This window comes from Anas acuta, chromosome 12 (assembly GCF_963932015.1).
Source record: "Anas acuta chromosome 12, bAnaAcu1.1, whole genome shotgun sequence".
Lineage (NCBI taxonomy): Eukaryota > Metazoa > Chordata > Aves > Anseriformes > Anatidae > Anas > Anas acuta.
The window spans coordinates 14,701,822-14,725,494 of NC_088990.1; the positions used below are offsets into that span (position 1 = coordinate 14,701,822).

Consider the following 23,673-nt stretch of genomic DNA (forward strand, 5'->3'; position numbering starts at 1 on the left):
GTCAAAGCCCCTAGCTGGGTAAAATACACCAGGCGTTGCAAGGAGCAAAGCCCAGAACCAAGCTCATCTGGAACCACTTCTGAGATGCTTTCCTGGGGAAATAACAGCTGAGGTAAGATTTTGAATACCAGCCATAAAAATCCAACAATTTGTTCTGTATAAATTTGAGATGGTGGCTATCGTCCAGTTTTTGTCCCTTTCTTTACACTGGAGTAACTTATTTGACTGTAACTGTTTTCTGATTGATAAGATAAACAGACTTCAAGGTTCCTGAGCTTGCAGAGAGTTTTTGAAGTCACATGGCACCTCAAAGTGTTGTACTTAAATCACCTGCTCGTATCAGAGCAGTATGATGGCCCATGAGCTCCTGAGTGGAGACACCTATGCAGCCATGCACCTTGTTTGCCTGTACAGTTTCAGTAGTCACAGCAAGGGCAGTGTGGGAGGGAGTTGTGTCTAATGGCATACCTCAAACTGTCCCTCTCTTGTGCGGAGGAGCTGGAAGACAGCACAGTGCAGAAGAGAAAGGTAAGTTACATTACAATGTTCTTAGGGAGCTATTTCTAGAGAAGTACCAAGCTTACTATTATGCTAGCAGTCAGGAGTGGAGTTTAAGCTGCAGGTTATTTTCACCTGATTGGCTAGTTTAGGAAGAACAGCAACTGCTTATCAGAGTTGTTAGAAAAGTCAGTGAAATTACATCCAGTATTATCTGTTGCCCATAGTGCAAATCTGAGTAAGGACTTGTCTAATGTCTGGACCGATAAAAAATGATTTTGTATAGTATAATATGGATACTAAAAACAGTATCTCTGCAAGAAGAATGTGCTTTCTGGTATCCGTAGAATTACAGAATATATAGCCTTCTACAAATATAGGGTAGGGTAGAGTTTTAACACCAAAATACAATAATTTTTTGTTCATTATTAAGTACAATGTTATGAACAGTTGTGCCTAAAACATCCCCCCCACACCTGACCTGACCTCTGTAAGAGAGGTGGTATGACTTAGGGTGTCTTCAAGAAAAATTGTTAGAGTATCATATGAAAACAATACACTCACAGGTTTCTTAAGCAAGGTGGGCAAATAACTAGGTAAGTGCCCATCAGCCTTCCATCCAGCCTTCACCAGCCTCTCTTTTAGCAGCCTCAAAAGCAGCACCACAATAGTATGTTCAAGTCCCTTGCTTCATACAAACCATGCAGTCCAGTGGTACGTGTACTTCTTCACTGTCACCACAGTATTGGTGCTCAGAGCCTCTGTCCCAAAGTTTCCATGGGGAGACAGGTGAGCTCAGATGTTAATACCCATTGCATCGCCTTCTGTCTTACAGAAGCCTTAGGGCCAGATTCAGTGAGACACTGAACAACCTCTGGAAGGATGACAACCTATGTAGACAAGAGAGATAACAGACCAGGTGCCAGCAGATGGCACCCAAGAATGTGAGCAGCACTCCTGAGCTCAGAGGAGCTGCAGTGCCCCTGGTTGTGTGAGGCTCTGCCAAGTACTTGCTTGCAGGCTCCACACGTCCAATATGTTCCTAGACTGAACTCAAGCAGAGTAATAAATAGCACTTTCAGTGTTTCTCATCTTCAGTCAGGGCTCTAATTCCCCTCTCCAGTTTGGGAGGTCTTTGCATGTGTGCTGCATGTGACCAACGCACTCTTTCTGGATTTAAGGCTTTTTTTTTTTTTTTTTTTCCTGCATTATAGATAAACTGAGCTGATTCTTCTTCTTCTTTTTTTTTTTTTTTTTTTTTTTTTCTCCACGTTTTAGAATATCTAGCTCACTACTCTTTACTGAGATCACTGTAGAAATTTATTTCTGCTAGTTGTATGAAATAAGTTAATCACCTTTTTTGTTAAATTTTAATTAATGACACTAAACAGGTTTTGTCTGATAGAATTTTACTGTTGGAATCTAGGAAGTGTTTGGAAAGAAAAATCAGGCTCTGCCTGTTTATGCCACTGATCTCCAACCCCCTCAGGTCTACAAGCTAACCTGCCTACTTGCAGGAGGTCATGAGTTGATGCGGCTGATAAAGTTACAACTTAGAAGGGAGATGTTAACTAAGGAAGGGAGTCTTGTTACTCGAATTAATGAAGTTAGCCCCTCAGTTTGCTGACAAGAACTTTCTTCTATGATTTATACCTAGACTAGGGAATTGGAGAGTTTTTTTTTCCTCCCTTTTTACACCGTAATAAGGGTGAATATATCCAGCATTCTTACACTCTAGAGTTTTCAGAGTGCCTGAGTCATACTTTTGCATGTGTTTCTTTGGTCTAATATGGGTAGGTAAAAAAGAAGTCTGTCAATGCCAAAAGCTTTTTCCAGAACTCTCCCTGTAAGGCTTCAGACTGAATATTAAAGTCTGGGCTACGGTCCAGCACATTGAATCCACAGAGGTTTTATAAGCTAAATAGAAGAATTAAAAAACATTTCTGCAGTTTCAAGTCTATCCAAAGCACTCTGGGACTGAACGTGGCATGGATCTGAAGCTCTTTGAAAGGGTCATATGCAATTTCCAGTATAAATATAACTGTACAGTGGTTAAAATCTTAGCATTTAAATTTTATCTGCTGAAAGCTTGGTATACAAGTTAAAATGACAGGATTTTTCTTTTGGTCTCTAAAAATGGTTTAAATTGGTAAAGCCATTTCAAAATAAGTTTGTGGTTTATATTGTGGTGGTTTTGTTTGTTTGCTGTTGTTTAATAACCCATGAAAATAGGGCTTAATTAGAAAGCTGACATTTGCGTACTGATCTGTTCCTCCCTGAGAAAGGCAAAGAAGCGAGCTAGCCACACACACATGCAAGCAGCAGCTCTGGCTTCCAGCCCACTGAGAGATGAGCCTGCAGAAAAACTCATTGTCAGTTTCCTGAGATTTCATGAGCCAGTCGCAAATGTCTTGATTATTTGGATTTAGTTACCACAGCTCCAGTTGAGATACACTTGTGGACGGCTTTTCATCCAAACTGTGCAGCCATCCTGATCGAGGGAAGAGTTGGTTAAAAAAAGGGGACTGAACTGGTTAAAAGAAAATAAAAAATACTTAGTTGAGAAGGACACATTTCTGTTTATACGTAGGGCAACAGGTAAGACAGGAACCTGGAATCATGCTTTGAGATTCAGCTCCAAATCCAGCTGTTTGTTTAATGTTCTGACTTTGAGCAAGACCTTGTATACTGAGTTTTCTTTCCCCCATCTCAGTTTTGGCTGATAGTTCTAGTTGGATTTACTACGGCTCTTCTCTAAACATTTGTTAGTGCGGTAGACCTGCTTGCATTCTGGTCCTTGCTATGTGGCTCCAAGGTACCTTGCAGTGAGATTTAAAGTTTAAAATAGTTTCTGTACTGAAGACCTGACCCATCTTGCAGACAGCTCATCACCGTGAAGCCTGTAGGACCACTGGAATGCTAACAACTTCAGTTCAACAGTGCAGAGAAACAGTGCAGAGACACTGCCAAAGCTGGTCGGGCTCTCTGACTACTGTCCCTTGCTCTTACTCCACATGGGAGCAAATGACACTGCAAGGGGAAACCTGAACAGTATTAGAAGGGACTACAGAGCTCTGGGGGGGAGGGATAGTCAAGGGCATGGGGGACCAAGCAGTGTTCTCAGTTCTGCCAGTGAAATGAAAGGATATGAGGAAGATACACTTGGCTGCAGAACTAGTGTTGGCAACAGAGTTTTGGGTTCTGTGACCATGGGACCCTGTTTGAGAATCAGCGTCTGCTTGGGAAAGGCAGGATTCATCTCACTAAATTGCGCAAAGACAGCTTTGCTAGGAGGGTGGCTGAGCAGACATCAGAGGTGTTGGAGTGAAATACAGCCAGCACAACTGGAGATACCAATGGGGCCAATTAAGAGGCATAAAAAATAAAACTGAAGCAATAGGAAGCAAGCAGAGAGGGGTGGATGAAACAGGAGAAACAAAAAGCAAGCAGAGAGGACTAGATGCTGCTCCTAGAAGGGTGACCATTTCTCAGCATGTGCAACAACCACAAAGTAATTCATAGAATCATAGAATATCCTGAGTTGGAAGGGACCCTTAAGGATCATCAAGTCCAACTCTTGACACCGCACAGGTCTACCCAAAAGTTCAGACCATGTGCCTAAGTGCACAGTCCAATCTCTTCTTAAATTCAGACAGGCTCGGTGCAGTGACCACTTCCCTGGGGAGCCTGTTCCAGTGTGCAACCACTCTCTCTGTGAAGAACCCCCTCCTGATGTCAAGCCTAAATTTCCCCTGCCTCAGCTTAACCCCGTTCCCACAGGTCCTGTCACTGGTGTTAATGGAGAAAAGGTCTCCTGCCTCTCGACACCCCCTTACGAGGAAGTTGTAGACTGTGATGAGGTCTCCCCTCAGCCTCCTCTTCTCCAGGCTGAACAGGTCCAGTGCCCTCAGCCATTCCTCGTACGTCTTCCCCTCCAGACCTTTCACCATCTTCGTAGCCCTCCTCTGGACACTCTCCAACAGTTTCATGTCCTTTTTTTTCAGCAAGCACAAGCTTGCTGAAAAAGAGCAAAAGGTTAAATCATGGTGGATTTTGAAGAAGAGGAACGATACATAGAAATGGGATGCATGCTATACACTGCAGGAAAGGTGACCTGCGAAGTAACTGTATGCACATTTTTCCAAGTGCAAGTTCCTTGTATAGTCAATAATCACATGTAGACCATGGATTGATCTTTAAGCCTTTAGCCAAAATACCACATAAGGCAAACGGTGATTTGACTGGAACTTGTAGTGGAAAGGGGGGGAGTTCAATGCTTGATTCAGAATCTGGCTTGCACTGGTCTAAATTTGAAACTCATTGTTTCCTAAGGTAGAGGAAGAAATTGAAGTATTCTGGGATGTTTGCACGAGGCAGACTTTTGCCCTTGCTTTTGTTTTATTTCCCTTCTTGTCAAAAGAAGCTTCAGTTAGAATGCCTTAACAAGAGGAAAGTCTTGATTCTGATCACACAAACCATTTCACACCAGGTTGACTTCACAGACTTCAGCTGAATTACTTCCAAATATGTTAGGGTAAATGTCTTCAGAATTAGGCCCAGGATACTCATGACATCACACTTCTTCAGGAATGATATGTGTTTTTTTTTATGATTGGCACAGGCACATGGAGAACTTGGAGATCGCTCCCACTTCAAAATAATACAGCTGTGGTGGAGAAAGTTTACAAATAGCAGTAGCTCATTCCACCTGTGCCTTCTCCCCTCTCTGAGTGCTAAAATGTTGCCTGCCTATGTTAAAGCTGCTGTCAGCTGCATACATAATTCAATTTTCATAATACATTTCAACACAAATGAAACAGCTACCACAAATGGCAATTCACAATCATCAAAGCAAGCAAATGACAAACATGCGTAAATAAGAGCACAGCATCGTTTGATGGAATTTAGTCTTAATGAGATAGCCAAGAGTCACACAGCCCGTCTCGCCTGTAGGATACCAGTGCAAGTGATAGGTCTTGGCAGACAGCTTCTGAAGAGAGGCAAAAGCATCATACTGAGCTCACAGCTGCAGTCAGTCCTGGCAGATACGATTTCATAGCCATACTTGGGATTTCTCACTGGGTTGAGGTTCCAGCTGCTCTCTCAAGCTGAATAAGGAAGTGTGAGTGAACACTGTCTCACGTTGCCCTTCTCATATTGGGAGTATTTGAAATCTCATCCTAGACAATGACAGGACAAGATAAAACTGTGGCAAAACAGTATCATGGAAATTTTCATTTTGAACCCTTCTCCTCTCTTCCTGCCTGAAATTACTTTTTTGAAGGCATTTCTCCACAGTAGTCTGAGTGGAAAAGCTATAAATATCAAAGCATATTTCTTTCAGTGCTGCAGCTAGTTTCCAACTGAGCTAAACAGATTATATCTGGAGTTAAATAGGCATCCCTGAAACCTACTGTTGTGGAAAACTTCAGGTAAGGCAAGGCTGGTCTCTTGACATTAACCTCATTTATAAGTTTCATACCTCCCCATATTTCCTTTTTCAATATTAATGTCTCTTAAAAGCCAGTGAACATGCTCTTGTTCACGTAACTTGAGAGTAATGACAAATATTAACTTATCTAACATTCCATTTAGTGGGCTTTATTTTTAATATATCTCTTAATGTGGATTTTTTTTTTATTCTTTCTGAAGGTTCATCCAGTAGTCCTTTGACAGAGTTTAATCTTGGCACTCATTTTTTTCATGTAGTTAATCCATTTCATGAGTATTTTTATGAGAGCTTGAAGAAACACTGTTTCTACCCATTTCAATCCATACCAAAATATCAACTAGAAAAATCTGCTGGTCATGTCAAACTGCAGGGCAACAAAGCAAACAAAACACACAATTCTCTGCTGGCCATGTTCTTTGAATTTAGGGTTCCTCAGCATTGGGACTGGGAATCCTGCTACTGAGAACGGCTCCAGTTATCTGTGCTTGGGCTTGCTGCAGCTTGTATTTAAAAGAACAGGGGACAGTAGCAGGCTATAAATCCACAGTAATATTTAGGACAGACTATTTACTGATAATAGCTGCTTTCAGTGACATTACGCTGACTCATGCTAGCTAGATGTCCAATCCAATAAATCCGAAGTGTGACAGAGGGGAGCTCTTTATATACATACACCTATGCACTGATAGGCAGGTCCTATTGTAACTACATTAGGAAGAAATATGTAGAAGTGACAAATTTGTAGGGCATATCTTTTGTTACTAAAGATCATGGTTTGCCCTAAATACACTTTAAGGAGTTTTATTTCAGATTTTCTCTATTTTTAGGGGGAACTGAATGCCTGTTTGTGGTTTGGCCACAGCTTCTGGGTTCATCTAAAAAGCTGCCCAGTCTGTGTGCCCCAAGGCCATCCAACAGTACAAACAGCAGCACAGTAAAAGAGGCTGACAGAGATCCACATTAAAACGACAATCCCGATCTGAATTAAAATGCTAATGAAGATACACGATACGTCCCCAGTGGCAGTGCATAACTTCAGTGGGTGAAGCAGTGCAGTACCGCTCTTCTGATAACAGTTTGCAGAGAAACCTTCAGCACTATTAGATGTAAACGATATTTGTATAAATCTTAAGTAACTTCTCTAAAGCACATGCAGCCTGACTTTTCCCTTGTGCTCAAATGCCATTTCAAGTTCATTTCTTCTTGGGCTTTAAATTACGTTTAGATTTCTTGTGGCACCTGAAGCTTATAATACCACACCATAAATGTACTGTGCTTCCCATTGTCTTTACAGCTGAGGAACTGTTTCCTTTCCAGTCCTTTTTTTAATATATATACATATATATGAACAGTCTTTATGTTGTTAACTCGGTCAATCTCTATTTTCCACTGGCCTGTAATTTAGAAGGCAAAATAAAATATGCTAAGCTGATGCTAAAATACCATGACATACTTCACTGGTTTACTAGGGAATAAACAAAGGACAGATCTTGCCTTTTATAGATGCAAGCTGCTCTGTGCCAGAATCATATAATCTGCCTTTGCCAAAGTTTCATTACACACAACACAGCGTTTACAGGCCTTTAGAATCACAGCCTCAGTTAACTTCCCTAGAAAAAATAAATCTGTGTTTAAGTACCTCACCAGAAGACATTTTCCATCATGGGCAGACTGTCACAAAGGAATCAACAGCAAAAAAATATATTGCTCTTGAATGCAGATTCTCTGCCTCCTCCCAGGAGACAGCACGTATTAATATGTAGATAATTCTGATCTATCATAGCAAGTACCTTGCTTCATCAATGCCAAGGACAGTAAAATAAGTTCTAATGCCCAGGGCTGGCCGGAATATTTAAAAAAGAACAGTAAAATCCCAGATCTCAAAACAGCCTGAATGCTGCAATAGTGAAGAGCCACAGCAGTCAGGAGTTGGAAGAGAGGGACCATCTGAAGTTGTTTACATTGTAAGCTCAGAGCTCCACAAACCCAACAGTTTCATCCTGTCATAATTCGTACTGAGCATCCTAATCTCATGGACTCAGGTAAACTCCACGCACCAGGATCCCTGGTATAGGTAGAATGTCATAAACCCTATTTTTATTATTGCAATAATTCCTGTGAATATTTTTAAAAGTGAAAAAAAGAACTGATTCAATCACCTTTTGGCTAAATATATGCACCAAAGAACAGACTCCTCCAGCTGTACATAGTCACTTGGATTTAATTTTTCTTTGCTCCATTTGGCAAACATTTCTTCTTCCTATCGCCATCCTGCTTCAGTTGCAGATGGAACTGAGGTTTCAGCTATCCAAGCTTCCCAAACACAACACAGGCATTGCCAAAACCTTCAGCTGGCAATGTTTTCCAGGACACGCAGAGAATTTTCAGGCAATCTGAGTAGCTTTTTTCTCAAGCGTCTCTTTCCCAGCTCCCCATATAGTCATTTAGTGGCTACCACCAGCTGCCTAAGAGTACTGAGGTTTGATGGTTCAAAAGGCAAACAGCAACAGTAAGCAAGATCTGCCAGACAGCAAGATGATGATGCACGTTTTGGAGCATTTCTTACTGACCACTGGAATGAGCTAGAGAACAGAGCTTTAATCAAAAGCCCCTAGGCTGGAGATATTTTAGAGCTGACTCAAGCAGCTTACCTGGCAACAGCCTTCCACAGATGCCTTATTAGTGCAAAATTTATGCTACTGCGCAGTGATTGTATCCACAAAATCATGTTGGTAACTATCAGTGTTGAATTTCTGCTGCTGAGGCATGAGCACAACTTGTATGCCAGCTGCAGAGGTATTAATGAGACACAATATTTGGGTGTGTTACTTGAGCTACAAAAAGAGATTATGTAATTTACAGAACTCCAAGATATTCCTGAATCTGGATGAATTTAGTTCTCCAAACTACAGTTTTAAAATCTACAGGTCCTGTTACTTACAATGAAAATCCTGGCCACAGTGCTAGTAAAGCTGAACGACGAACTTTTAATGCATATTTAAGTTTTCACATCTATGATTTAACCAAACTTTGTGCTCACTTGCTATAGGTATTTTACCCCCTGAGAAGTAGCCCACTGTCCATTGTTCACATCAATTCCAGTAAAGTTTAAGGATATTGGATTTACATGCAGAGTAGAAGCCAAACATTATAGCAACGGATGGTGGTACAGACTGGATGATTAGGGTAGCCCCAAGCTCTCTGGCCTATGGATGTGAAAGAGGAGCAGAGGTGTTCTTACAGGTTATTTCTTAAAGGATAGCACTGCATTGCTGAGATCATGGTTTATATTTACATGTCTGTTTCTGAGATCAGACGTTGATGTTTACCCAGGAATAGCCACTGACTTCTGACATTGGCAATTCAGTTTCAAGTCCCTGCACTGTAGGAATCAACCAGGAACTTACAGCAATGTCTCCCACATCTGAAATGAATGCCCTAAATGCAGTAATATTGACTGTATCATATAATTGTAACTTTGTGGTGTCAGGGAAGTCAAAATAGACACTAGCCACAAAGAAAGACTCAACCCAGCAGATGACAGCATATGAAAAGGAGCAGAGGGCAACTGGAAGGAAATGGTGATAAGTGTAACTGTTATTAAGCAATGCCACAGCAAACCAGATGCTAGGGAGAAAAAACTCTGTAGCTTTCAAGGGTTTTCCAAATCCAAAGGCATCAGCTGTGCTAAGAGAGGGATTTTCAGTACATTTGTTCAGCGCAGGAGGGCCTGGGGTGTGAATGTTGTGCTGTACCATAGGCTTGCAAGGCCATGTTTTCTCTGTTTCTGAAACTGCTTCTGCCAGTCAAAGAACTGCCAGATTTGGCCAGTGGTCCTGTACTTTTCATCTGAATCCCAGTAATGACATGGGGGTTTGAGCTGATTTCATCTTTATATTTTCTAAAATCTGTTCTACATTCTCCTTTTCTCTTTCAAGAGCAAGTACTGAAGGACTGATTCAGTGGGTCAGATCACCAGGTGACATTAACTAGCATGACCTATGTTAAATTAATTCTAATGAAGCCATTTCAGTTTACACTGGTTGAGTATCTGGCCCCAAACCCCAACCCCAGAATGGCCACTATTCCATTTTGGCACATTTGCTCATCTGGCCACTTGCATTCAAAATCAAACATTCCCAAACCAGACATTCGTAAGTCTTTTTTTTTTTTTTTTTTTTTTTTGGGGGGGGGGGGAATATTTTCCTTGTGGTCCAGAATATTTTGTCTGAGAGTTAAATAGCAGGGAATCAGGTATGACACAGCTTGTTGGTTTTGGGCCACCTAGCTCCCCTAGTCCTAGCAGGAGGCAGGTATGCTTCAATGGAGGAGACATCTAGCAGATTAGGCAGCTGCTGTCCCCAGTAACCTCTGCAAAGCACTTGGCACCAGCAAGTGCCAGGCTGAGTGCATTACTGAGCTGTGGACGATAAGCATATCTCCAGTAGCAATTGCGGCTGTAACTTACCCAGCACATTCCCCGACCAATTAACATTTTAACTGCACACACGCTGCCTAAAGGATATAGGGAATTTGACAAGGGATTAGACTAGATAACTTGGCTTTATTTTTATCGTGATCCTACCAGCGTTCTATCTTGTTTCTATAAAGATATTCTTAACAGCATTACCGGTAGGGAACAAGCTTCACTTTGTTACTACTGCTTCCAGGTTAAGTTTTAGTTTTTAAATCCTGGCAAGTACAAATAGGGACGCTCCCAAATAATACTAAAGCAGCAGACTATTCCCTCTTTCTTACTAACCTGGTAAACATCTAGCATGCTGTAGAAATGCTTCCAGTATTGTTGCCTGAGTAGAATGGCTCTGGCATGGGATGTCCTTTACAATCCTGTTTATCTGCAACTATCTGTAGAGATAAAACATGGGTACAAATTAGAGACTGCTTTGAAGTCCTTCAGAACACATGGACAAACATATTAAACAAAAAGGCAATCAGTCGACTGTCCAGCGTGGTCAATGGGACTTCTCTTTTCCAGGAGAACTGGTTGCTGTCATTCTAAGTTAGAGTAATATTGACGCCTCTGCAAAGCTCTCTAGGAATGAAGTTAGCATAAGATCAAAACACTCCTCAAGTCTTCAGTACATTTAATCTTGCCATCTATCTCTCTGAGGTTTGTGTGCAATTACTCCATTTTACAAATGGGGTCAGAAGTGTAGAGGACAAAACTTGTGACTAAGATCATACAGGAAGTCAGTGGGAGGATGAGGTATCAAACAGGCCAACAGCCTCACCTTTGAGAGACACCATCTCCAGCATGGCACTGGAGGCTAGCCTTTGTCACTGCACTGGACTCAGAGGAGACAAGGAGTGCTCCAGCTGACAGTGCTACAGCCTTCATTGTTTTGTTTCTGAATTCTCTCCAGTGCTGTATGAATGCATCTGCATGTATACATACAGGGTGGGGATGAAGGGAATTACCTGGAAGGGCTTACAGCTTTGACCAGCTTGTGTATGGTACTGTGACAAGATGTTAGTTTAGAAGAGTGAGGTTCTGCTCTGGAAAACCTAAAGAATACAGCTCCTTGCCCTTCCATGAGGGGCTCTGAAAGTCCTTGGAACGAACAGTCTTGGTGGACATCCAACAGGCTGTAAGGTATTTCTTGACTAAAAATAATAGCTGATGCTTTTTCAATGCTTTTGATTCCAACACTTCACACGCTTGAACTGCTGTACTAGAAGTCATAACATTACCCACTGCTGACATGCTGACACTTGAAGAGCTCCAAGCAGAGCAGCACACCATGCTGCTGTTGCTGAAGGAAGGAAAAGTGGTGAGAATTAAGAACATGGTTATTCAGCTTGGAATTTTACCAGAATACAGAAAACAATATGCAGCTTCTCAGCAAAAATAAATAAACAACAACAAAATTAGATCTTCAGTTATAAAACATAGAAAGAATGAAAAAAAATAACATAAGCTTTTTACGCTTCAAGGCAAGGACTGTGAATTTTCTTTGAACGCCACAGCTATTATCAAGACTCATACCAAGTTTGTAGTTGTACTTTCAGAAGTGCTGAGCTACAACACCTCTGGGCCAAGATACAGCTTATCCCTCAGTCAGAGGGACTACCTCTTTGTTACTGCTGAAGTAAGAACGATCCCCATGTCATATGTATGACAGGCACTCTGCCTCTGCCCTCCTCCCCTTCAAAGCCTGCAGGCACGTCCATGTCCCTCAGCACAGCTGCGTGGAGCCAGGGAGCAAGTATACCCTGGAGTGTCGGTGTCAGAGTGGGCAGCACAGGGCAAACCAGGCTGCTCACAGCTCTGACACCCACTCTGCTTTCTGTCTGGGGACTGGGTGTTTGAAATCAAAGACTTCCGCACTGTCCAGCATGTCACTGGACATTGCCCAACTCTGCTGACATTTCTATATAAAGAGCCGTAACCTGGTTTCAGATTATCTGCATCTATCCGTGTAAATAATGAGGCGGGTTTAAAGTTGTTTCATTGAAGTGGCAGGTTAAAACTCACAGATGGCCACAGAGCTGCGCTTTGCTATGAGATGACAGGACAGCATGCATCACCTTTTCTCTGGTGAAGAATCCCTCTTTCTATGGTCAGCCTTTTCCCATGCCCAAGAGGCCTCTGTATGTTTTTTGGTTTATTTAAAGGAAATCAAACCACCAAAGTGGCACCCTCCCCACCATCAGACTGTTGGAGTTGGATTCTGAATTTCCTGCCTTCTTTATTGAGCACTTTAGGTTCACAATATGATGTTTTGTTTTGTAGCACATACACTAATTTTCTCAGGGACTTAGTGATCCCAGTTGTTTGCTAAAGATGTTTACTTAGAACCATCAAACATGATGGTTCAAAACTGCTACTCCAAACAAGCTGCTCTTGATGTGTGACTCCCTGTTTCTCTTGCATAACAAAGTTTCTCTAGGAGATCAGTCTACATGTAAACACCCTGATTGATGGAAGAAAATTACAAATCTTAGATAGTTTAGCTACAGAAACTGCAAGTATCTCCTGACTTGGATCATTCAGATTACTATGCAACACTGTCATTTGGAGCAGCCCCTAAAAATGTTATGTATGCAAACAAATACAAGTTCAAAGCTGAAAATTGAGAAAACAAAGTTATTTCTTGGGTGGGGGAGAAGTACACAGGAACTCTCTTATATTGTACTGAAAGTCTTTTTTTTTTTTTTTTTCCTTTCTCTCATTTAAACAGTCAGCATCTCTTTAAAGTTCTGTGACAGCTTTGATGACAGAAAGCAGATCTCTCTAATGCACAACTAGCAGCAGTGCCAGGAATGCCAGCAGATGCAAAAGCCTTTTCTACAACTAGACAAGGACTGTGGAGAGAAGTGGCCAAATATGGTGCTGCTTCAGCATCCCAAAATGCCTTGAGAGTTACATGTGCCTGAGTAGCAGTAAATTCACCTCACCATGCTCAAAACCTGGATTATTACAGAGGGCATTTCGTGCTGCATTTTTACCATTAAAACTACAAATTGGTGTACCCTCCCCCATCCCTTCATCCTTTTTTAAAAAGTGAAGATAGTGGCTCAGAAAGCCCCAGTGTGATAGCTAGAGGTGATGCCGTCTGCACTACAGCAACTGAGCTCCTGCCAGGGGCTTGGTCTGTTGGCACAGCTTTTGGAAGGGTTTCACAGCTTTCACAGAGCAACCTGGTGCTGCAAGAGGACAGTTGCTGGCTTCCAACTTTGCAGTTTAATGCTATTTGAACAGTCAGTGCTTCAATGTGGACACTGCAGATAAGTTAGACTAAGGACAGAAGAGGTGTATTGTGTGGGATTGCCACCCAGACCATTCTGATAAAGAAGGAAGGGGTTAACAGTATCATTTCTGTGCACAAAATGGATCTCTGCCTGCCTTATCACAACAATTTGTACCTCAAAGAAGAGTCACTCCTGATAAGAAAGAACGCGTAGACTTAGCATTGCTTCCTCCATTTATACAGCTGGATTTCTCACAGAAACATCATCCAGAGGTACCCAAATAAGTCCTAAATGGGACACTGGACACCAGATGTAGTTATACAATAAGTAAAATGCTTCTGAGGAAGACCTTCCTTTCTCTTTGCTGTGGTTAATGCTGCAGGTTACCACAACTGAGAAACTTCCCCTCATTTGTTTCCTCCGCGTGATAAGAGCAATTGATTCTAAGCTGAGCAGCAGGAAAACCATAACACTTTTATTTTAATTTGGAGGATGGGAAAAGGGAAGAAGCTATCTATTGTTTCATTTCCTGGATCTCATGCCTCTGTGTAATACTGTTCTGAATAGATTTTATTTAAGATAAACTGTTTAAACAGAGCTGTCTGCAACAACTGGAAAACTAAATGAGGAGAAATTATTATATTGACCATTCCTACAGTGCAGTTCAGTGTTTTGTGCCAAACTATTTCAGAGTGATGCTGGACATGAAGACCTACAAAACTAGAAAACAGAAGTCTTTGAAATAGTGCAAAGCTTTAGAGCCAGTTCATGAAACAGGTGATTTCTCCCAAGCCCTCTTACCTTAGAGTCCTAAAGAAAAATGCCTTTTTTTTAATTCTTTCTCCCCCCCCCCCCCTTAAACAGGTTATAGGAAAAGTTCTCCACAGGTAGATGACAAACTTCCACATGCCTAATGTGTGCTACATGTATAGCACATGAAGGAAGCATCACTTTTGTGCTTCTGTGAATTTTACAGGTGTGGTTATAACAAGGAAGGGAGAGGAATGGTACACAGCTGTGTTGCTGAGCAGTATTGACAAGCACTATGCTGGGCCATTCCAAGGTAAGGTTTAAGGAAGGCAAAGTTCATTAGTTGATCTACTTCACCCAAATATCTTTAGAGGATGTAGAAGTTAAAATATAATCGAGCAAGAGCCAAAAATAGCATTGACATTTATCCCATGTTTCAAATGCTTATGTAATCATTTTTATTTAAAAACAGTTCAAAAGTGATGCCAAATTTACTTTGTCCTAAATGCATCTTTCTACTGAGAAAAATGAGCGCCATTGTCTATACTCAGTAAGAAAACAGATAAAATTGCCAAGAGCCATGTAGCTTGAAGGTAAAAATTGAGCTCTCAGGTTTGAGGGCTGTAGGTTATTAATGGAAGTTTTGCACAATTTCATTGTGCAAGAACAATTTTGGCTTAGCACTAGTGACAAGTAGCGGGGCAAGCTTGAGGCAGAGGCATGAATTCCACCCAACTCTTCATTCTTTTGTTCCCCAACATTTGTTGAATTCTTCCCACTTTCCATGATTTAAGAGCTCTTGCAGATGTTTTAGATTTCTTCTAATCACATTTAAGCACTACTTACATTGTTTTTTTAAACAACATGCAATATATAATTTTTTTTTTTTATTAAGCTCCAGTTTTCCAAAGCCTATGTTGCCCTGCACTTTTTTGTTCTCATATGTTACACATTATAAAGTGGGCTTGTTAGCCAGAAATTATTCCACAAGTATTTTCAAGTTTTGCCCATTCTGTATCTGTACACATTTCTATCTATCATAGCACTGGGGCACTATATGGAATTGTGGTCACTAGTATATTTGACATTTCACACTTGGCCTGGAAAAAACAAAACTGTGATACAGTTTGACATTGCTTGCTGAAAAAGCAATGAACAGTAATCATACTGCAGGTGACAGAGCACAAGCAGCAGCTCTTCTAGCACAAGACCAGCTCACATTGCAAGACCGGAATGGGAGAAGTCAGAATCATTCCTCGGAAAAAAGGAATAGTCTTTCTGCTTTCTACAGCATATCTGCACAGCATCTGTGGCTGGGAGTCAGCTATGTGAGAGCATTGTTTGCCTTTGCTCTCTATCCCTATCCAGGATGAAGTCCTGGACTGTGTGCTCTGTTGAAACCCAAACCCTGCCTGGAAGACTCTGCAGGTTTCAGACCACCTTGCTGCCCACAGAGAGGTGCTAAAAAGTCAGAACAGCTCTGATAGGAAGCAGGAACCTGGAGCAACATGAACGCATCTAATTGGGCTTGTGAAGCTGAGTTGGACTGGGAGAAAAATCCTCTGGGAATCTATTATATGGGGAGGTTTTTCACTTTCTTCCTTCTTTGTACTCTTCAGTCTTTCAAATCCTTTCAAGCAAAGTAAGTTGTCTCAAGTACCAGTATACCAGAAGCATGGTTAGGACTGATTGAGTTTGCATTTGCTTTTCTCTTGTGTTCAGTCCACAGGCAAGGAACAAACAGGAAACAAAACAAAACAAACAAACAAAAAAAAAGAGCAAGCTTCACCCAAAATAGCTTCCTGAAACAATCACTTGCTCAACAGTTCACCTCTCTCCTGTGGGCAAAGAGAGTGTCAACAGATCAATGTGGGCAGGAAAGGCTTTCAAGTAAAAACATTTCCACAGTGATGAAATGCAAAAGACAACAGAAGTGGGTCATTCACTCAGGCACATACGAACTGTCAGCACTAGTAGGCATGGCTGAGTGGAAAGGGGCTCTGTAGAGGCGCTTAGGGCAAGCCTCCAAGTTCACAGTCAAATCATCACCAGAGTAAGTGGAAAGAGAGCCTGAGATAGCACAGTAAAACATATTTGGGTTTTTACACTGAGAGCACTTTTCAGACACCAGTAAGCTGAATACCAGTCCAAAATGTCCAGCATACAACTAAACAAAAACATCATCCGATGGATGAACAATTGGCTGACAGGCAGGGCTCAAAGGGTTGTGGTAAATGAGGCCACATCAGGCTGGTGGACGGTCACTAGTGGGGTCCCTCAAGGCTCCATTTTAGGGCCAGTCCTCTTCAATGTTTTTATAAATGATTTGGATGTAGGACTAGAAGGTGTTCTGAGCAAATTTTCCAACGACACCAAACTTGGAGGAGTTGTGGACCCAGTTGAGGGTGGAAAGGCCTTGCAGAGAGACCTGGACAGATTGGAGAGCTGGGCGATCACCAACCGCATGAAGATTAACAAAAGCAAGTGCCGGGTCCTGCACCTGGGACAGGGCAATCCTGGCTCTACGTACAGACTGGGTGACAAGACGCTGGAGAGCAGCCCCGCAGAGAGAGAATGGGGGTTGTGGTTGACTGCAAGTTGAATATGAGCCAGCAGTGTGCCCTGGCAGCCAGGAGGGCCAACCTTATCCTGGGGTGCATCAAGCACGGCATTGTTAGTCAGCTGAGGGAGGTGATTGTCCTGCTCTGCTCCGCGCTGGTGCGGCCTCACCTCAAGCACCGTGTGCAGCTCTGGGCACCACAGTACAAGAAGGACATTAAACTGTTGGAGAGTGTCCCCAGGAGGGCGATGAAGATGATGAAGGGCCTAGAGGGGAAGACAAAGCCATTGAATTGTCCTTTACCATCTGTTAAACAATCCATAGAAAACAGATAGTTCTTTTCCTCAGAAGGAAGGAGTTATATACAGCACGTGCAGAGAACACACAGCATTTTCAAGGGAAGAGGCAGTCTGGTTTTGCGTGACAGTTAAGCCATACCTGCACTGCAATGTGGAGTTTGCATGTAGAGAGAGGCTGTGTATGAGAAGTTTGATTGACATATTCTGGAGGCAAATAGGGTCAAGAAAACCTTGACACCAATTCTTCTCCATGTAGGACAGGCACATACATTAAGAAAATTACTAAACAACTAGCAAAGTCATCTAGACTCTTCGTGGTTCCTATAAGCAGCTGTTCTAAGTGTTGTTTGTAGAGGGGTGTGTGCTGCTAACTCATTCAAACAGTAGGCCTGCAAACTTTTAAGAGCTCTCTGCTTGTAGCAGGCATCATTTTCTAGACCTTGTAAAATATTATTCTGGGCACTGGTCTTTACCCTAGGGAAATTCCTTACTGAGCAGATTACAAGGACAGCCAGTGACCCAATAACCTTCATTTTCTTGGGATGACGCAATGGCCAGTTCACACTCAGGAAGTACAGCGGGCTGAGCAGAACATGAAATGAGCTGCTGAAATTCCCACATCAGCATTTTGTTTCCATTCCATCAAGGGCAAGATTTCAAAGTGTGGAATGGTCCTTTAAGCTCTGTCTTTTATGAGGTCAGGCTAAATGCTTCCCTTTTATATATGAAGAGAGGGTGATCTTTGCCAGAGTCCACGCTGGGTTTGCTCTTGTTTTGATTTGCTTTTTGGTTGAGAGCTCTGTGTAGCAGGAAATGCAACTTTCAAAAGCAGTTCAGGCTTTGCTGTAAAGTGGATCCTGTAAGAAACAGTGGGCTGCAGAAGCATTGCTGCAGCAGCAATAGGAAAGATGTTCTGCTGTGACCACACTGTCTACAGACTGTCACACACTCTTCCTTTCTCCACAGTCCTCATCTTCAAGACTATGCTTGATTTGGGGCAGTAAATAACATACATGAAAGAATAAGACAGGAAAAAAAGCTCATAAGAGTTGGCTAGGTTGTGCAAGAAGGGCAAAGAATTCAACATAAACCTGACTGTGAGGAAGTGAAAGGTGGCTTATAAAATTCAGGATTGCATGAGAGGGATCCTGTAAGATATTGCACACTGTAATTTCCATCTTCTTGATTTAGCCAACTACAGTTGACTAGACAAGAAAAAACAACTCCCAGCACAGCCTGCAGGGGCCTCCAGGAAAGTATTAGAAAGTCTATTAAAATTGTTAAGTTGGATGAAAGCACCTGAAAATGTTCTGTGTTGGGTAGTACTTGCAATAGCAGAAAGATGAACTGGATGCACTGACACAATTGCATATGGTTTGGCTTGACTGCAGGCACAAGGAGTATCCTGAAGCCTGTACTGCTTTTAAGATTACAGCAGTCAGCAGAAATACCTTGAACATTAACTTCAGCCATGTACAGCTAAAATTGTATCTGATCTTATATAGTATGTGTCTCACTCACATGATACATGTGTGAGAAGCATGTCACCATGAATTACACTGAAGAAAACACAGCATTGTGCTGGGACACAGTTTCCCAAAGGCTCAGGTAAGTTTTCACAGCCCACAGTGATCCAGGAAATTATTTAGGTTTCGGGCTGATAAACCTGTAGAACTAGCACTGGGTTCCCATCACACATTTCGGTGCCAATTTGTAAGGGACAAAAGCAGAAGGGCCCTGAGGCCAAATCCTTTGTGATTGTATAAGCCTGTTTTTCAGTCTTGATGTCACAAGCAGGTTGATTGCTACTCCCCTCTAGCCATACTTAAAGAATAGTCCAGAATTTCCTTGCTCTCATGGCCATGAACTCTCTTCCTGCCTAAACTTATTCAGGACCGGTACATACCAATTGTTCTTATGATAACAGTGTTTTGAATTTAAATAGCTCCCTATGTCCCAACTCTGCACTTACCTTCTTGCTGTTTTTATGCAGTCATATCCTCTATGAGACTCTGAAGCTGAAACATGTCTCCCCTTCACTCCCACAGCAGACTTTTCTTTCCCTTCAATTTCAGAATTTACGCCCTTAGAAATGCTGTGCTTTGCCAGCTCAATATTTCTATTCACCGAGGGGATTCTGCAGGAAAAAAAAAAAATCAGGGCATTCAGCACTGGCACCTGGAATGAGTTCCGGGGGAGCTAGCTTCATTACAGAGCTACTGGAGCTCTGTGGAAGCAGTTGGCCTGAAGAGCTGCCAAGAGGGTTTCAAGCAAATATATGTCCTTTTCTTTAAGAAACAATTGAAACAACAGGAACTCGCTGCTGATGGAATGGGTTGCACGAGACTGGACAAATGTTGCTAAATTAGTAGAGTTTTCCAGGGACTGTATAATAGGTGTGGAAATAAACCTTCAGTAGGATGCAGGATTACTCCTTAGGACTGCAACATTAAGAATAGTCTGTTCTCAGTCTAGAAGGGAACAAAATCAGAAGAATTTGATGCCAAATAGTGGGGAAAAAAAAAAAAGCCAGACATTTTCTGGATGTCTGTGTTATTTGAGGGACCAACCAGGGATGAGTTATTTGTCTTTGAGCTGTACAGCTGTTAAAGTTCCAAGAAATGAAGTCATGGCTTTCAACAGGCCCCAGTTATATCATGTGTTTCTGTTTGAACTTCGAAGGTGGCCTTGACTCTCAGAAATGCATGGAAGTCTCAAAAGCCACCACCTACTTGCCTGCAAGATCAAAAGGGACCAAAACAACATCTCAGCTTACCTTATTTTAAACACGATCCTGTAATTCAGCAGACGAGTGCCCTTCCACCATCAATAGTGTTACTGCAGGTCTGACTTACTCCTTCAACACTTAAGGAAACTTGTTACCAGAACAAGGCCATCGCAGCATCACACAACACTAGCACTCAGAGGACAGCAACATTTGCTGTATGAATTCCATGGTTAATTTTGACCAGCAGGGAGCAACTACAGATAGTAGTCCCTGCTTGGAAGCAAAAATCTGGAAAAAAAAAATCAAATACTTTTTTTCTGTCTCAATTTATTTATTTCCAGAGTTTCTCTAGGAATATAAAGGTATCACAGCACTTCTTGGCCCTGAGATTTGTGTCAGCATCTACCTTTTACAGGAAAATCCAAGTATGTCCCCCCCACCAAATCCTTATCGTTTCCTTTTTGCAAAACAACACAGATGAAGCAATATCTTTTATAGTGTTGATAAAAGGGTGCAAAGCTGTTATCTCATGCTTTCACCTTGCTCTTGCTCATGGTGAAGTTCTCTTCTCCAGCACAGAAGTTCGACTTTTCTGTGGTCTGATGTTTGGCTCCTCTTCAGCCACATTTTCAGTACACCTTTGCACACATCCAAAGCTGTGCTGGCACCTCAATTCCACTGTATTAAGGTATCCCACCAGACCTAGAGAGACCTCTCTATAAAATCCAAAGCTTCTTCTTAACCTGTGCCTGCTTTATAACCCCAAAGAAAACAATATGCAACTTTTTATTCTCTATCCAATATTACTCCCTCCACTCAAAAGGTTACTAGTACATTAGAAACCATCCAAAGTGCTAAGCAGGAAGGAACAAGAACATGAAACAACAAAATGCAAAGGAATACCTCTTATCTTCATATACTGACATTATGAATTTACTCATAAATCTACTTGGGGACCAGTGTGAACTCCACTGCTAGCAAATACATTTGAAAAGGGACTATAGGTTGAAGGTTCTCTGTCTAGTGGCTGTTACCCTTATGGATAGTGAAGAAGATCTGAATAGAGTCTGACCTCTTCTGTAATGAATGCACTGGCAGCCTGGGTTGTTTTACAAGTCATTTAGTCTAGGAGATGCTCAGCATGTTCCAGTGGAATAGGAAACTCCTCAAGAAATTTTTGCATCTAGCCTCTTCTCAAGATCTTGAGCAAACCAAAATATGACTGATTTGTACCTGTAATAAAGAGCCACTCACATGATTTGGAAGAGATCACAGATGACTCCTGAACAATAAAAGATGTTAACCAGAAAATTCTCTTTGTGGCCCGTGGCTTGAATTGAAGGGTTACAGGATCGGGAGGCATCACAGACATGTCACAGAAGTGGTTGGGCTAGAAAATTACCCTAAATAGCCTTTATTATCACCAAATGATAGAGGATGATAATGGTACTGTAAGTCAAACACAATGGACAATGAAATGATCTATGAAGCTGTTCTTTTGAGGTCTTGTTTGAACTTGTTTGTTTTTTTCTCCCCACAATTTTGGTATGTGAAATAATGTCTCATTAACACAGTCCTGGGGCAGAAGAGATCAGCAAAATATGTATGATCTGTAACACATTCATGCTGAAGTTCTCATTTAATTTTTCTAAGGCAAAAAGAAACATGCTCAAACTTAGGTTGGAGGTGGACACTCAAACATTTAGCTGAAAACACTATCGATTTCATAAAGCAAAATTTTGGGCTTGGTTTGACGAATATATTCGATTTGTTTCCTAACACTCCTCATAAGAGATACTCCTACAATGCGTGGGTTGCTCGAACCCTATTCATTTCAAATCTATCAATGAGAACGTGACTATTCAAGTTCATGACCACAGAGGAGGGGACAAATTCTGTTCCTATAATGCAATTTTGTGAATTTCAGGATTGAGTGTCCTGTCAATAATGGCAGTTTTAATAAACACCACTGAGAGATTTGTTCTTAATTCACAAAATATATTGGTTCTGATTTTGATAATAAATCTCTAAGCTAAGAGCCCTAGTTTCTCCCCAGGTAGACACAACTGTGACTAAAGCTCCACATACTAAAACATACTGACTTGCAGGGAAAAAAGCCAACCACAAGTAGATGTGAGCAGGCAAAAACAGATGCAGGCAAAAACAAAGAAAAAAAAAAAAAAAAGAAGAGAAATAAACATTTAGCTGAAGTCTCCAGTGATTTCATGAGACGAAAGTTCAGTCTAGGCTTGAAGAACAAACTCATTTTGTTTCCTAATATGCCTCTGTCTTAGATCATAACCCAAATATTCCCACAGTGACTGTATTGCTTTAACTCTCTACATTTAAAATCTAGTAATCTTTGAATTGTTAAGTAAAGCAATGAACTTCCTCCCCCCAGTAAAATATACAAAACTGTCGCAAGTACAAGCATTTAATATGTGCTTGAGCAGCTACTAGATGTCTCACACCAGCTTTGCCACATATGCCTTTTTTTTTTTTTTTTTTTTTACAGTACTGGCAACAATTTATATAGAAGTATAACTAAATATAATCCTCAGGCTGGATCTAGAGAAATGGTGCTATTTTAGAAATATAGTGTCATTTCAACTCCCTTACTGTTCAAAATGAAAACAAAAGATGGATCTTTAGATGAGAAAGTTCTCATCCTTATATAGCCAAAGGCAAAAAGTAAGTAACTGCAGACAGACAGGAGTCATTAGTGTGGTGCTGTTAATGTCTCTCACATGGATGAGAGCTGCAGATGACTAAAGGCATTTGTGAGTAAACTTCAAAACTGGTTCTGTGGATAAAGTGTCACAATAAAAGGCTTCAGTGCCTCAGGATTTTCATATTTTGCAGGCAGCTTTGATAAAGCAAGAGGCTGATTTAAATAACCTGCAAGAGCTTTGGGCCCAAGTCCTAAAGCTGTCACTTCTCTTGTAGAAAAAGACAAAAAATGAAGCATTAAGTAAAAGCTGGAGGAGAACTGAGGCTAATGCGTTACCAGAAGCCTTTGCATGGGGCAAAGCCAAGGCACTGAGCACAAACTCTTGCAGATTAATTTCAACTCTGGAAGACAGGATGTTTGTCTAAAGCATTGGCAGTGAAAGACAGGGTTGTTCTTGGCACCAATCACAATCACTGTTTTAGTCCCTCTGCTATATAGTTACAGGAAAAGAATGCATTTGATTTCTCTGGAGCTGACAGAATACAGAAACTTTAATGTAAAAAAAAAAAAAAAAATGTAAACCAGTTAGTGACTAAATGGGATATAAATATTAACCCTTTCCTGGATATGTCCACTACTGATCTATGTAGTTCCTGACTAACCAGTCTTAATCAGGTCAACAGTTTGCTTACTTATGTTCAAGTAAACACTTTATTCAATAAATTAAAATATGTAATGCAATTTGAATCAAAATATCACCAACTATAATGCTGGAACAAACCTCTGTTTTAATCTTTGTACTTGATCAGTTGCACCTTACAAAATACAAAAAGCCAGCAAAAAGATTGATTGTGAACCATATTCAGAGAAGACAAAACATGCTACAAATAATTATTTAAGAACAGAAAGATTATACTAACAGCTCAGAAAGTACTGAATATTGATCTGTGTGGAGTTACAAATTCCAACTGATATTATTAAATCCAGCAGTTTAAAAGTAAG

General features: G+C 41.2%; 1 long non-coding RNA gene across 1 annotated transcript; it reads right to left on the reverse strand.

Annotated features, from left to right (window-relative positions):
* On the reverse strand, nucleotides 1-22,602 carry LOC137862981 (uncharacterized). The gene is made up of 3 exons (XR_011100604.1): nucleotides 19,245-22,602; nucleotides 10,713-10,816; nucleotides 1-92 (listed from the first exon to the last, which is right to left on the reverse strand). It is a non-coding gene; the product is annotated as an uncharacterized lncRNA (long non-coding RNA).
* Nucleotides 22,603-23,673: the final 1,071 nt, after the last annotated feature.